Source organism: Notechis scutatus, chromosome 5 (assembly GCF_049901735.1).
Source record: "Notechis scutatus isolate UNSWTSFEM ecotype Mainland chromosome 5, rNotScu1.2, whole genome shotgun sequence".
Classification (NCBI taxonomy): Eukaryota; Metazoa; Chordata; class Lepidosauria; order Squamata; family Elapidae; genus Notechis; species Notechis scutatus.
This window is the reverse complement of record NC_142013.1, coordinates 37,879,312-37,891,369: the sequence shown is the minus strand read 5'-3', so window position 1 is coordinate 37,891,369 and position 12,058 is coordinate 37,879,312.

The window sequence follows — 12,058 nt, the reverse complement described above, 5'->3', positions numbered from 1 at the left end:
TCAGGGCTCCAACAAATCCACCCTCATTCAAATAAAAAATCTTTAGCTGTATCTCAGAGAAAAGTAAATTGATTTATTAGGAGTGGCCATGTTGGCGTAAGCTGGATGCAGGCGATACTACATTGCATCATACATTTCCCCCTTGACCCTGGTCTTCCCCCCACTGCCTGGATGTGACTTCTCCAATGGGACACATCCATCTCCAAGAGTCATCCATCATGCTCTCCAATAACCTTCTTATGCACCGACATCTTTGGGCTTCTAGGGTGATTAAGCATTTCAAGAATGACTTGTTTTCCTCCACTCCCTTTTTCTGGCAGCTAAAAAGCCCAAAGGAGTATCTTTTTAGTTGACATTCAGCTCCCCTCACTTCCTGAAGGTGACCTGTACAACACAAAAAGGAAACAAATTTATTACAGGTATAGAACTTAGGGTTGCAAACCCCCCCCCCCCAGGTTGGTTGGGCTTTCTGCATGGAACCTCATCTCAAGGAGATCAGCTTGGACATTCATACTCTTTACCCAAGATGCCTCTGATAAAGGGTAGCCCTTCCACTTGATTAGATATTGGAGTTGTTTCCTGTGCCACCTTGAATCGAGGATTCGCTGCACCTCATAATGGGCTTGGCCCCCTATGACCATGGGGTCTGGGGGTTCATATGGTGGTAGCCTCAGGGTTGATCCCACACAGGTTTTAAGAGGCTACTATGGAATACTGGGTGTAATTTCCTTAACAGTCGGGGCAACTTCAGTTGCTCCATGACTGGGTTGATGACCTTTACTATGGAAAAAGGTCCCCAACTTCTTACTAGGGAGCCTTAACCTCAAGTACTTGGTGGATAGGTAGAACTTCTTCCCCACTTGGAATGGCCTTTGCGGGGCCTGGTGTTTGTCTGCCTGTTTTTTATAGCTTTGTGCCACTTTTGCTAGTGCCTTTTTTACATTTTCCCAAGTTGCTTTCAGCGTTGACATCCAATTGGTCAGGCTGACTGAGGAGGGGGCATCCCTTGGATACTCAGGCGTTGGGATGAAGTCCATGCTGCTCACTACTTTGAAGGGGTTTAGTCCCATGCTACTGTGAACAGCAGTATTGTATGCATCCTCTGCAAAAGGCAGGAGGTCTGCCCAATTGGATTGCTGATAATTCACATAGCATCTCAGATACTGCCCTACCATGGCATTAAATCTCTCTGCCCCCCATTGGTGCTTGGATGAAAAGCTGAGCTAAGACCCTGGGACAACCCAATAGTCCGCAGGAACTCCCTCCAAAATTTAGCCGTGGACTCCTCTGTCTGAGATAATTCTTTGTGGCACTCCATGCAGAGGGTAGATATGTTTCCAAAACAGCTTGGCTAACTGGTGGGCTGAGGGTAGCCAGCTGCATAGTATGAAATGTGTCTATATGGAAAAAATAAGTCTATTACAGTCCAGATCACCGTGTTTCCTCCACTTTTTGGTAACTCTACTATAAAATCCATTGCGATCTCTTCCCACGGCCTTGTTGGTTCCACAACTGTCTGTAGCTATCCGGGGGGGTTTCCTGGTCATTTTTTCATTGTGGCGCAAATGGTGCAACTCTTCACATAGCTGTCCACGTCTTTCTTTATGCCAGGCCAACAGAATTGCCTTCGAACTAAGGAGTGGCCATGTTGACATAAGCTGGATGTAGCCGATACCAAATTACATCATACATTTCCTCCTTGACCCTGCTCTTTCCCCCACCACCTGGATGTAATTTCTCCAATGGGACTCATCCATCTCCAAGAGTCATCCATCATGCTCTCTAATAACCTTCTTATACTCCGACAACTTTGGGTTGCTGGGCTGATTATCTAGACATTTCAAGAATGCCTTGTTTTCCCCCACTCTCCTTTTCTGGCAGCTAAAAAGACCAAAGGAGTGTCTTTTTAGTTGACAGTAACAATACATTTCATTCAAGGCAGTATAACTATAAGGGTGATTTTGCTTTGTTTCATACTGTTCCATTTAATGGTCCTGGGCTAAAATAATTTTAATAAATAATATAACACAAATAGGATCCAGTAAGGAGTACTGTCTTTTTTTTTTTAAAGTAAAAAAGACCGAAGACTGTTTCTTTGAGCCTTTTTCTAATTCTACAAATGCTTGTGCCTGTATCCTCAAGAAATGCAGCCATAAAAATATAGAAGAATGTAGTTCCTTATCAAGGGTACTTTATTGAATGTTATGCCAACTGCCAATATGCTTAGCTGTCTCATCATGGCTGGGGAAGGACATCTTATTTTCCTCATAAGGAATTTATATTCAGAAAGCTGATCTGGAGTCAACATTTTAATTATTATTTATTTACTCAATTTGTAAGGCTTCCCATCTAAAGAAGTGCCTCTAATCGGTGAACAATCATAAATTTAATTTTAAAAAATTGATCATAATAGAAACATTAAAATGTGCAAAACAGCCAAGGAGAATGTTATGATCCATGGTTTTTAACAAAACCAGCCTCAGGTCCTGGCACATAATCAAACATTTAAGGACTTACAAAAGGCCAGTAGAGTTATGGTCATCCTGGTTTCTGAATGTTAAAAATACTGATGTTTATGATATTAGACAAGTTTCCTGGGAAAACCAAAGTTAGGCAAGAAAGCAAAGAAATCAATCATAGAAAACATAAGTTCTTACAGTTCTTACTTGAGGCATAAATGACCAGATTCAAATTATCCCATTCTGGACATATTTTATGAAGACCTACCTTTCATGAGAAGTGTATAATGGTGGGAATGTGGAAAGAAAGATCAGAAGACTAGCATTAGTTCTAATAGTGATGGAGGTAGCATTGGAAGACTTGAAGGCCCAGGTCTTGGGAACAGATTGGAGAGGAAAAAGCTATACAATTGCTAATACACAGCATTGACTTGATGGCATATAATAGTCCAATCAGTTGAATACTCACTTAAAAATGCATGTGTTAGAATTTTTAACTGTAAATATTTAGAGAGAATACATTTCACAATCTTTATTTAAAAATGATAAATCTTCATTATAACTGTTAATTTGTATATGAAGGTTTTGTTATTGTTTTTGAAATTAATTCACTTTTCAATTATTTACATTTTCTAAAGGAATTTTCCTATTTATTAATTCATTCAGTATTTTTAGGAATCTGTTCTTTTTTCTCAATTCAAGACTGTTTTTGAAATGAACAGTTAAAAACTTGTTACTAAACAGCAGCAGTGAACATTGTCAAATGCTGTAAATGTTTTTCCTATTCAAAGTAACAATATTGAAGGTCTGATTATGTTAATTAAAATTGCTGATGAATCCACAATTGAACTTATTTCTGGGAGAAATGATAATATGCCCTTTAAAACAAGAGTCCCTTTTGAGCTGCAGTAAACTTTAGATGCTAATATAGCAACCTTAGTTGAAAATCTGTGACCTCAGCAAATACCAAATATATTTCTGGCTGGTTTAAAATATGCTTCTTAAATATGTCACTCAATTCAATCTTTTAAAGTTTAACCTGCTGTTCCTGTGGTGCACCTGTGACTACTTTTCATAAACCATACCTTCAGCCAACATCAATCAACATCTAAAAATTAATTCCCAACTGATTTTCCCCCCATTTCTGGGTTGATATAGCCTGAGTATTCCATCAATGAATATTTAAAAAGGCATTTTCACAGTTAGTCTTTCATTGTTCAGTCACTGTTACTGTAGGTTTTCATATTTTTGAATTGAAGTGGTCCATAAATTAAGACTGAAATTCAGTCTTAACATGAACTCACATATGTCTCATGGTGACCACACACCTTTTCTATTGATGTGACTACAAATTTACTAAAAAATACAATCTCTGTTTCTAAAATGGAAATAATAATCAGTCTCTCAGAACCATAATTACAGCTTTTTAACATAAGGAGAAGTGCACCCAAAAATCAGGGTCAACATTTTTAATGACATTTAATGTAAATTCTTTCATTTGTGTTTATATTTGTTAACTTTTATTTTTGCAAGCCAGCTATAGTGAAGAAAGAGTGGATGCTTATATCATAGAATGTTTAAAGAAATAATAAAATATGCATGACAGGTGCATATGATTTAAATGTTTAAATTTAAATATTTTCAGGAAACTGATAAGAATATATTCAAATTTATAAGGTGTCATTGTTTTCCACAATGACACCATTGCAAATTGGCATGGTGGTATTGCTATCAGTCTGCCTTCCATTGAGGACAAGCTGCACAAGCCAGAAAGTGGGTTGTGAAAATAACTACAGACCCCTCACATCCTGGACATAAACTGTTTCAACTTCTTCCCCCAAGATAATGCTATAGGGCATTGCACTCCAAACTAGACACAAGGACAGTTTTTCTCCCATGCCATCACTCTGTTAAATAAGTAATTCCTACAACACTGTCAAACTACCCAGTAGGGCTGAATTACTATTATCCTTCTCATCTTTCTTATTACCTATTTCCTTATCTTAGTATGACTATAACTTTGTTGCTTGCATCTTTCAGTTTATTTTAATCGTTTTATTTAGTATCCTAGTATGATTTATGTTGATTGCTTATTTAGTATCCTATGACTATCACTGAGTTTTGTATCTTATGATTTATGATGAATGTAATAATGATGATGATGATGATGATGATTTATCACTTGTTGCTTGAATGTACACTGGGAGCTTATGAATTGAAGACAAATTCCTTGTGTGTCCAATCACACTTGGCCAATAAAGAATTCTCTTCTCTTCTCTTCTCTTCTCTTCTCTTCTCTTCTCTTCTCTTCTCTTCTCTTCTCTCCTCTCCTCTCCTCTCCTCTCCTCCTCCTCCTCTCCTCTCCTCTCCTCTCCTCTCCTCTTCATTTCCATATTCTATTCTATTCTATTCTATTCTATTCTATTCTATTCTATTCTATTCTATTCTATTCTATTCTATTCTATTCTATTCTATTCCATTCCATTCCATTCTATTCTATTCCATTCCATTCCATTCCATTCCATTCCATTCCATCCCATTCCACATCCTGATTTAAGTCATTAGAAGCTCGTCAGTCTTCCCAATTTATCACTGTCCTTTTTTATAGGAGGAGGGGCATACTTCCAAACAAAAGGCTTTTCTGCAACTGTCCACCATTGCCATTTTCTGTTGTGAAACTAAAGGAATGTCTGGAAATGAACATACTCTAATACTGAAGGTTGATGTGTAAATATTAGCAAAGAGTTAGCATTTTACATCTCTCTTTTATGTAATCTGATATTGTCTGGAATGCTGAATCTTAGATTTGATAGTTCTAATGATGGAATAGTTATTTTAGAATTAAAATAACTATTTTAATTCCCCTCCCTCCCTCTCATTTCTGTTTTTCTCTTTTTCCACCCTTCTTCTTTCTTTCTTTTTTCTTTTTTCTTTTTTTCTTTCTTTTTTCCTCCTCTCTCTAATTTGTTTCTCTCTCTTTTCTCTCTCTTTCATTTTCTCCCTCCAGCTCTCTCTCATTTCTGTGTCCCTCTCCCCTTCTCTCTTTCTTATTTGTTTCTCTCATTCCTCTCTCTCATTCTCTCCCTCCATCATTTTCTCATTTCTCTCTCTCACCTGAGCCGACACAAAGGGGACTGTGGCTGGCGCTGAGCTGCCCATGAAGGACATGGAATCATAAAAAGCAGCTGGTCACAGGCAGTACATTTGCAACTGGCTGCTTTTTGCAATTCTGCATCCTTTGCGGGCAGCTCAGCACAAGACATGGTCCCCTTTGTGTTGGCTCAGGAAGGAGGAGCAGCTGCCGCTGTTGCTGAATACAATTAGGGAAGGGCTCTGGTTCTCCTATGCAGTGTGAGCGCCCAGTGGCATTAGTAGGAGGAGGAGTCACCATTGCCACAGCTGTGATCCCAGCCCAGGAGAGTACCCTGCTAGTGTGGGTGCGCACATGCATGAAAGAGAGAGAGAGAGAAATAGAGAGATGAGATTTCTCCCCTTTTCTCTCTCTCATCTCTCTTTCCCCAGCAGGAGGTAAGGGCTGCCTTGAGTGCAAATGTGGCATGAAGGCAAGTGCAGGGCCACTTCGCTTCTGCACTAAGGCTCTGGCCATGTCCCCCCTGCAGCTCTTTAGATGAGCGCAGCGGGCAAAAGTTCCAGCCTGAAGTGGTGGGAATAGAAAGCTGCTTATGCACAAACATGGCGCAAAGGCAAATACAGGGCCGCTTCATTCCTGCACTAAGGCTCTGGCAACAGGTGCGGGGCAGGGCAGGGCCAGCCAGGAATGTGATTTGGGTGCTTGCCGAGCCCCACAGAGTCTTAGCTAGGGGATCGCCCGAGCCCCTGCGAGCCCCCAGCAGCCCACCCCGGATACTGAGCAGGTCATATTTTCTTCCACAACAACAATGCCCACTTTTTGGTTGTGTTTTTTACTGTGTTCATTAATGAGATTATACTCTCCAATGATATCATGATTTTCTGATAACTGTTTGAAATCAATAAAGTGATTAGAGAGATCTCCACATCTTATGTGTCTAATCTGTACTTCACACCAGATACAATGGACCCATCATCCCTGGGACAACACTAAGTACCTTAAGTATGATGATCTATTAATCATTAATTTTAATTGTTTAAAAAAGAATATGAGGTTAAAATTCCAAAATATTTGGATAGATGCAGGCTCACTGTTCATTGTTCACTGAAGAAATTGGACAATCATTTGTGTGAAATAGTATAGGGTTTCCTGCTTGAGCAGGGGATTGGAGTAGACGACCTCCAAGGTCCCTTCCAACTCTTATTCTGTTATTGCTTATGGATGCTATTTGGAATATTACTAGATTACTGTAATTCTACTCTGTCCAGTTGGACAGAAAAACTACATTAATTTGTTATCAACGAAATGGAACAGAAATTGAATTAAAAATATTGAATACAATACATGGAAAGTGAAGTTAACTTCCAGATGACAAATCACCACTGAAATCAATATTTTGTGGATAAGTAGAATGGTATTGAATGATGTAGTTAAATAATATAGCTTTAAGCAATGATCAGAGCTTAATGTGATCATGAAATTGCACACTTTGCAACTCTCAGATCAAAATTGTTTAAACTATTTTTAAAATAGCAATAAGCTTCAAACTTCATCAACCTTTATCAATCTGCTACTGTCTGGATATGTGGGAATTACATTGATGAGAATTTGTTATTTTGTGTGTGTGTACAAAATACAGTAAATATAACATTTATTAATCTTATTTATTTATTCTAGATGTTTTAAATTCAATCTTCACTGCAAGGATAAACATACAGGACCCAATAAATTTCACCATATGCTACAGCTTTATTAGATCTGTGTGTTTGATTTACATTTTTATAACAGGTTAAATAAACTACTTCTTTCACAGTGCAGGTTATTTTTGAAGTAGCCATGTTTCCTGTTATTCAACAATGCAACCAAAGTGTGGCCATAGAGGCTGTTCATTGTTAGTAGTATTGTGAATCTATGGAATTTAGTTAGGTCTTAAATTTCCTTGAGCTTGAAAATTTTGTTTACCACAAGAGAAAAATATTTTCATGCTTTTTCTTTCATCAGTTCTAATTAATCTGGTAGCAGAATTTGCTTTAGATTTTTTTTTTATCTTGTGGATAAATTTTTTTTATGGGCTGACTGTGCCATTCTTCTATTTGTTTAGTTATAAGCTGATATTGTGCATAAATATTTAGAACACCTTAATGACTTCCAGTTAAGAAGATTAACTTCAATAAAACTACAAGCTGGTTAATTCTTCACATACTTAGTTGGCAGTTAAATAAAACACACAAAAACTATCACAATATGTGATAGAATATGTTTCTATTCAGGTTAAAACATATTGGTTCTTGTGTGTTATTGAGAATGTGCCTTCAGTGAGTTCCTAAACATAAAAATATGCACTATACATCTGCATTACAGACAGAATTGCTAAGTTGCTGAGCTGTCACTTTGTAGAACGTATATTGTACATATGCATTAAGAGGAAGCAGCTATTCAGTAGCCATCAAATTCCATTTTGTTGTTTCTATTTTGCTCTTGGTTGTTCTGAAGGAAATCTGCTGCTATTTCTTAATTTCATCTGTTTGTAGAGGCAGTCTGCTTCCTGTAGCTAAGCTTAGTTCTGGCTCATTGGTTACTTTGAATATTTGACTGAATTTTAAAAAAAGTAGGAGGTAGGTAGTATTCCAAATGGACTACTATGTCATCTACTTTTGGGGCTCTGAGATTATATTTACAAAAGGAATAAAGAAGTTTTTAAAGTTATCCTTAGTGTCTATAAGACAGAACAATGGCTTTTTAAAAGTTACTCTTAGTTTCTAGGCATGATGGTTTAGTATTTAAGATGCTAGGCTTGTCAGCTAGAAAGCTAACAACTCAGGTTCGAGACTCAAGTATCACATAACAGGGTGAGCTTTTGTCCTTGCCTTAGCTCCTGCTAACCTAACAGTTCAAAAGCTTGCAAATATGAGTAGATACATAGGTACCACTTCAGTGGAAAGGTAACAGTGATCTGTGATGTCATGCTGGCTACACGACCATAGAAATGTCTTCAGACAGCATTGGTTCAATGGCCCTTGAAACAGAGATGAGCATTGGCCTCTATAAAACTTAAACTTAAATTACTGCAGAAAATCAAAAGAATGAAAATAAAAGTAAACTTGAGATATTTATTCTTCATTAGCTGTGAATAATTACTGGCAAAAAGGGCCCAATTGTTTTAAATATGCAGAACTTTTTGGCTGAGTATGGTTCTTTGAAAGGTTATATTTAAAATACAAAATTAGATCATTAAATATTACATGTATTTGATTTACAAACATGGATCGTTAACATTTTATAGGTGGTTAAATTAAATGTAGGAAGTTTTTCATTAATTGGTGCCAGAGTTCTATATTAAACACAAAATATAGGTGATACTGTTTGAAAAAAAATGTCACTTAAAAAAAAATCTAATAAGGAATAATATCATTTGTGCAATTTCCTTAAATAATAACAACTCATCAGGTAACCCAATTTGCTATAGAAAAATAAACTGTAAATATAACAGATATTGCCATTTATACACTGAAAGCTCTCATGTAAATAATAAATGGCAAATATAGAATTATTTACTTCTTCAGGTTTATTGGATTTCTGTTTTAAAGTGGAGATGGGGAGTTAATTTTTCCAAGGGACCATATGAGAAACTGGGACTATGGTGAAGGGCCAAATCAATAGGGCTGTGAAGGTGCATAGGGATACACATACGCACAAAGATAAACTGAAACAAAAATAGAAGTCACCTTCAATACAAACAATGTAGTTGTATTGTACATATGGCATAAATTTATTTACATTCAAGTTCTAATTTATGATGGATCTTGTGTAGGCCAGACAGTGACAGTAAAAGAGGCTACAAAATGCCCAAACCTGTTTTAAAGGGACTAATTTCCTGCTGGGCACAACCAAAGCAAATTCCTTTAAGAATTTCATTGTACTCGGTAAGATGTATTTCTATGACAGTAGGTGGATAATGGGGTTCCTTGGTTTTTAGAACATAAAATATTCTAATCTAGGCTATGGACAGCCATTTCAGGTGAACCAGCCAGGAAACATGGCCCATTGTAAAGCTATATCAATAGAATTTGCAAATCTGAAATATAAACTTCCCACAATCACTTTCAAAATGCTTGATTTTGTCTTCATGATGTCTCCTAGCCATTAATGAAGATTGTCCTTATCATCATTATTAACCACATCAATAGTTATAGGATCTAGAAAATTTCTGGTGCATTTGAAAAGAATAACTATACATATAAACTTAATAATTTATTTCCATTGTTCCTGTATTACATGAAGAGTAAAGACAAACATAATGCAGATGAAAAAGTGAAGCTAGGGTGCTCATTCTTCTATTTCTGCTCACTGCTAAATATCTACTTTTTCAAAATAACTACAAACGATTTTAGTTTTTGTTAAGTTTGAAATGCCTTTCTGTCTTAATAGCTTAAATCATAAATAAGAAATCTTTCAGGTACTAAGAATTATTCTAAAAAAAAAATCTAATAAGGAATAATATTTTGTCAGTCTTGAGTGTTACAGCATTTAGGGTCAATAAGCATATGCACAGAACTGAATTTTTCCTTTTTTTTTCATCCTCTCATTCATTTTCAGAAAAATTTGGAGAAAGCTTCTTTGTCTTTAATGATATCTTCAGCTTACTTTAAGAATTACATTATAGGTTTTGTAGACTTTTTTTTGAAAACATAACAAATTGTTTCTGTTGCTCAGTAATCATCATTTCAGAAGATCTGAATTCTATACACACCATCACAAAATTACCATGCTAGTGGTATTGGGGATGCAAATAGATGCTGCTATACCAGATAATTAGTGGATAATTAGTGTTTAGACATCTTAATAAATGTATTAAGATGAAAGAATAATATCATCTTCAGAAATCTTAAAGATGTAGATTTTATACCAGAAGTAGTCTATGGCATATGGGAAAGAATGGCATTGAGAATGCTTCCGTTCTTATGCTAAAAATTTCTTCTAATCACTCAGACTTCCTGGTGCCATTGCATTTAGAGATAGCTAGAATACCTAATGAATCTGTCTATGTCCATGGATAGAACTGAATAAATAAATGTCTTGAGAGGCAACAACTGATGACTTGATTCTTGTCAAACTGGATCACTTTGTCTGTTTGCTAGGTTTAAAGGGGAAAAAGTTAGAAAATTGAGTCATGACTCAATTCCCTGAATCTTACTATAATTATATGATGATTCAAGCATTTGAAGGCAAGCATTTCTTCTTCATGCACCGAAGTAATACCAGTTGAATCAATAACTCTAGAAACTATTGAACAGGGTAGTCAATATCTACAATGGTTGCACCAGTTTGCACAATCTAAAAAAAGACTTTTCTTTTATTGATAATGGTTACCTGGAAGACAGAAACTTTAATTTAATTATTGTTTAAGATAAATACTTGATTCTATTAATCTAAGGAACAAATGCAATCCTTTTTAAAAAGTGATATAAATAGCTTTTATTGTATCCTGGTATTCATTTTCTTTGATATGACTTTCTTCAATAGTACAATAGCATTTTTGTTGTAGACAGGGTAAACATGTCTTATGTTGTTAACAAAGGTATTTGTAAACTGATAGATCAGTTTAAAGTACATGGATGATTTTGTAGTAAGCATTTACATATTTTAATCATTCAGTCATGTTGGACTCTTGATATATAAGTACTCTCCATGCTACCTTGTCAATTATAGCTTCTTTGGATGATGTAACCTGACTATAATGTTTATAGAGCTCTTTGTGATATCTGAGCTTCATTTTTTTCCTGCAGGTGTTTCATTACCCAAACAGGATATGTCTATCCATACCCTAGTCATCTATCCATATCCTAGTTGGTAAATGAAATATCTGCAAACAAAACAATCAAGCTCAAAAAACACCAAGAATTCCACAGTTCAACTATATATTAATTATTCTAGTGGAACTATAGGATTAGTGAACCAATATATTTTTAGGTACTAGATATAGGCCTGATAGTTTTTGGCTATTATATATATCATGTTTCCTTGAAAATAGGACCTAACCCCAAAATAAACCCTACCCTAATTTTTAAGCATGTGCCTAATATAAGCCCTATCCCCAAAAATAAGTCCTAGTGAAGGGAAGTAGGGGTTGCCAGCATAGGAGGTGGTGAGTATGTGTGGGCAATAGTGTCCAGCAGCAGCCACAACCCAGGTAGCACAGGTGAGTTGATTACCTGCCCAAGCAGCAGGCAGAAGCAGAGGTGGGGAGACATGTGATCTGGATGCACCGCATGAGGCACAGAAAAGCCGAGAGTCAGTGGGCTGGAGTGGTGGGTGGCTATGGAAGGTTTGTCTTCACGCAGTGGTACCAGCAGCAGACAGAGGCAGGCATGGGGGGTGGGGGAAGGGAGGTGATCCGGAAGCACCATGCAGGGTGTGGGAAAGCCGAGTCATTGGGTTGGACTGGGCAGTCAACTGGGGGAGGTTTGCCTTAGCATCTCTTGGCTTTTCTAAGGCCCATGCAACACAT